General features: G+C 45.3%; 1 non-coding gene across 1 annotated transcript; it reads left to right on the top strand.

Annotated features, from left to right (window-relative positions):
• Positions 1-4156: 4156 nt before the first annotated feature.
• LOC116752476 lies at positions 4157-4265 on the top strand. Its single transcript, XR_004349541.1, has one exon. It is a non-coding gene; the product is annotated as a U6 spliceosomal RNA (small nuclear RNA).
• The last annotated feature ends 587 nt before the right edge of the window (positions 4266-4852 follow it).

The following is a 4852-nucleotide window of genomic DNA, read 5'->3' as shown; positions in this document are numbered from 1 at the left end:
CTTGATAAGAAATATGACAGGCTGCTCATTTACCTAGACATTAGGATGTACAGCCTGGGGCATCACTCTCTATTCTGGTAAAAAGAATCATTCTTTAGTCTTATCTTCACAGGAACTCTCACTGAGCTTCCCAGCTAATCTGGCATCCTGGCAGGTGGATACTTCAGTATTAAAAAATTCAGCCCTTGGAAATGTTACAATGTTATTCTTTAAAAGAAGAAAGTGTAAACTGAGGAATCTAATTAGGTAAGAGTTGGGCTGCCTCTTCTCACCTGTCCTCTTAGAAATATACCAAAAAAAAAAAGAGAGAGAGAGAGAGAAAGGAAAGAAGCAAGTGGAAGAAAGGGGGTGGCCTAGGCTTAGGTGCAGACCAGATCAACTATCATAATTCAAATGATGGTTTGAATTCAAAACTCACTGGTTACATCTGCAAGGCAGAGACTGCAGCAAACACTTCATTTAAAATTAGTAAGAGAATGAGGGCATCATAAAGAGATTAAGAAACGGATTTGAAGTCAGTTCAAAGGAGGAAAAGCTGGAACAAGTGCAAGCTGTGGAGATGAGAGAGAAAATATAAATGCCGGAGATCACAAAGAAAACAAGAGGATGTGAGCCACAGAGATGAGAGAGAGAAGAGGAGATTCGATTAAGGGAAAAGAAAGGGATCACAGAAAGGAGGGGTTGTAGGTAGTGGAGAGAAGGGGAGGAAAGGCGAGAGAACAAGGGATAGAGGCAGATAACCCGAGAGAGAGAGATGGAGGGAGAGGTGGGGAGATTGAGAACGTAGAGTGAACTCAAAAACCTCCTGTGCACTCACTGCATACAGAATCAAACATGGAACTCCTTTCTGGCATTCCAAGTACGTGTTGCTTGATCTGTATCCACATTTCCAGCCTCACTTCCCTCTATTCCTACCATCCCACGTGTCTTCTTGAGTTTTGGGGACACCCTGTGACCTTTTCCACCTCTTTGCCCTTGGCGCCTGTTGCCTCCGTCTAGAATGCTCTCCCCCAACTTCCATTCCCACTTGGACATATTAGCCTTGTTCTGGTGTGACAATTCAAACAGATCACCTCCAAGAAGTCTTCTGAGATATCCTAGGGGGAATTAATTCTTTCTCTAAAAACCACCTGATAATATTACTTCATTTTGGTACGCATATGCCTGGTATGCCTCCACTAGTTGGAAGATTTAGAGAATCCTTTTAAGCCCCTTCCACTAAAATTCCAGGTGCTTTACACATAGAAATTGCCCAATAAGTGTTGGTTGTATTCACCTGAACAGCTCAGGAGCTGTTGACATTGTCATATAGTGGCTTCCCCAAAATATCACCCAAACAACCTGATACGGCACAGCAGAATTTCTTCTTACTGTAGGAAGTGAGAACACTACCTTCCAAGAGTCTTCATATCCTCACAAATGAAGAAGGGAAAACTGGGGAAGTTTATGATATTTGAAGTCTACTGAAAAGCATGTCTTTCAATGTGGGAAGCTTGGTTAGGATTGGGTAAGAATCATGATAAAGAAGTTTAGAAATCGAGGACACAGTATAGTGAGAATTTTGAAGAGGGATGTTCAAAGGGTGTTAGGATGTAAACTTGTTGAATGCTTTTCCCTACTCGAGAGTTGATGGATCTTCAGAATGCCCAGTAAAGTTAACTGCAATATTTATTTTCTTAGGCAAGCTTTTTCTGAAAGAGTAAAGTTAAATTGATGAAGAAAGTATAATAGTAGAGTCATGTTAATGTGGATAGATAGTAAGCTGTGTGAGGGGCAGATGGCTTCTTTCTTAGCATCAATGAGAATTTTCCAGGCATCCAGTAACAGCATTTTAAGGATGGATCTCAGAAGAAAAAGAAGTGAAACATGACAAAGCTTCTTTATTGTCCCATCACCCTGTCTTTTCCATTAGTCAATTGCCTCATTCTTTTAAATGAGACAGAAACAACTAGAGCAGCACCCTGTGATTCCAACAAACAGACCGTATTAGGAAATTTAAATCCAGATATTTTTAGAACTTTCAAGATACCCCTAAGGTTCTGAATGTGGGAGAAGAACAAGAGAGAATGGTAAAGAATGGAGACTTTTTGGTTATGCCAGGAATGCTACAAAAGCTTTATTCGCATGTCAAAATTCAGTTCCTAGAGGGCTCTTTTGAAGAGATTCTGAGGCCACCATGTCTGGGCTTAGCAGAAAGAGCAGTATGATTGATTACTGATGTCTGCCAAGGGCCCAGGAAAGGCAGTGGTGGTCTGCATGTTCAGTATTTGCTATTTCTGGGTTATCGAGAAAAGACCAGACTTATTGTTTCACCCCATTCAGGTTTTTTGTTTGGTTTTGCTTTGATATTTGTTTCTCATTCTTCCTGGTAGAGCCACACTAATTCCAAGTGGCCACTGTGTCTTTACTGCCAAAATATTTGGGTGAAGGCTTTGGAGGGTTCCATGAAAATACAAATATTATTTCAAAGTAGTAAGACAGTAAGACGCCATTTTTTTTTTTTTTTTTTTTTTTTTTTTTTTGCAGTACGCAGGCCTCTCACTGTTGTGGCCTCTCCCATTGTGCAGCACAGGCTCCGGACAAGCAGGCTCAGCGGCCATGGCTCATGGGCCCAGCCGCTCCGCGGCATGTGGGATCTTCCCGGACCGGGGCACGAACCCGTGTCCCCTGCATCGGCAGGCGGACTCTCAACCACTGCGCCACCATGGAAGCCCTAAAACGCCGTTTTTAAAATATGACTCAGCCAGAATAGATTCAGCTGACCTAAATCTTGAGGGAAATTAGGTAAATCAGAATATTCTGATAGGGTGGTTATTCAAGATTGCGGAGTAAGAGGATATGGAACTCACCTCCTCCCACAAGTACCTCAAAAATACATCGAAAAACGGAATAATTCCCACAGAACACCTACTGAACACTAGCAGAAGACCCCAAACACCTGAAAGGACAAGAAAGATCTCCATGTAACTGGATAGGGTGAAAGGGAAAAAAAAAAAGAGGAAGCTGATGGGACCTGTGCCCTTGGGAGGGAGCTGAAAAAGAGGAAAGGTTCCTGCACCCTGGGAAGCCCCCACGCTGGCAGGGAGATCAGCTGGGACAGAAAGGGAGCTTCAGAGAAGAGCACAGCAACTGGTTTGTGGTAGGCAGAACAGAGAGAGACTTGCACATTTGATCCACGCCACCACCCCGTGTGCCCCAGCCTGAGACGAACATCTACAGGTACAGGCAGGGACTGGGTGCTGGAACTCAGGGCTTAGAGGACAGACCCAGGGAGAGGACCGCTGTTGGCTGTGCAGAGATAGTCTGAAGACACTAGCGTGTGGTGTGGCCACAACCATGGTGTGTTCGCAGAAGCCCGGACCTGCCAGAGAAGCAAAGTGCCATTGTTAAGTGGCCTGCAAAGGGAGGGGCACGGTGGCCATCATGGCTTCTTTCTCCATGTGCTGGCCCTTGCTTCCCCAGGCTCTGGGAGAGTGTACCCCAGCCACTGCCTTGTGGCTCCCACGTCCATGGGCTCTCATGCCCCAGCTGCCACCTCAGCAGGTTCCAGGAGCGGCCATCAGCGGGTTGCCCACTCACAGAGGCAGGACCAAAACCACAGCTGAGCCCCACGGGCTATGAGACAGAATGCAGGGCTGAAATTTCTCCCCACGGCTGCGTGACCCACAGATTTATACTTCTGCCACTGGCTTTGTAAACTGAGTGCCTGCAGGACATCTGAGTGGACAACAAGTGCTCCTCCGACTGGGATGGGTCTAACATTAACAGCTGTGGGCTCTGTGGGTGTGTACACACAGAGGCTGGGCCAGGCCAGGGTCTGAGCTGCCTCCATAGCTCCCACAGTGGGACCAGGTTCATGACTGCTGCAGTTCTGGTACCTAACTTCAGTGGACCTGTGCTGGTGTCCTTATGAAAACAACACCTGAGGGACAGGGCTGATTGCCGGCATACCCATGGTTGAGACAGGGCCAAAGGCAGTGCCAACAACAGTGTACTTTGTGAGCCCACATAACAAGTGACAGGTGACACAACAGAGCACACTCACCAATGAACAGCTCTGGCAGAGGAATACCCAGTGGCTCCTCTCCCAGTGGGAGTGCTCCAATCCCACCTACCTCACACTGCAGCTTAAAAACGCAGTTTAGAAATGGATCTGGTGCACTCGCTTCAGCAGCACATATACTAAAATTGGAACGATACAGAGAAGATTAGCATGGCCCCTGCGCAAGAATGACATGCAAATTCGTTTAGCATTCCATATTTTTGGCAGCTCTATTTACAATAGCCAGGATATGGAAACAACCTAAGCGTCCATTGACAGAGGAATGGATAAAGAAGATGTGACACATATATACAATGGAATATCAGCCATAAAAAGAAATGAAACTGAGTTATTTGTAGTGAGGTGGATGGACCTAGAGTCTGTCATACAGAGTGAAGTAAGTCAGAAAGAGAAAAACAAATGCTGTATGCTAACACATATATATGGAATCTTAAAGAAAAAAAAAAAACAGTCTGAAGAACCTAGGGACAGGACAGAAATAAAGATACAGACGTAGAGAATGGACTTGAGGACACAGGGAGGGGGAAGGGTAAGCTGGGACGAAGTGAGAGTGGCATGGACATATATACACTACCTAATGTAAAATAGATAGCTAGTGGGAAGCAGCTGCATAGCATGGGGAGATCAGCTCGGTGCTTTGTGACCACCTAGAGGGGTGGGATAGGGAGGGTGGGAGGGAGACGCAAGAGGAAGGAGATATGGGGATATATGTATACATATAGCTGATTCACTTTGTTATACAGCAGCAACTAACATAACATTGTAAAGCAATTATACTCCAATACTGTT

The sequence above is a fragment of the Phocoena sinus genome, chromosome 3 (genome assembly GCF_008692025.1).
Source record: "Phocoena sinus isolate mPhoSin1 chromosome 3, mPhoSin1.pri, whole genome shotgun sequence".
In the NCBI taxonomy this organism is placed as follows: Eukaryota; Metazoa; Chordata; class Mammalia; order Artiodactyla; family Phocoenidae; genus Phocoena; species Phocoena sinus.
Note: the sequence above shows the minus strand (reverse complement) of the source record. Positions and strands in the feature narration are given on the sequence as shown.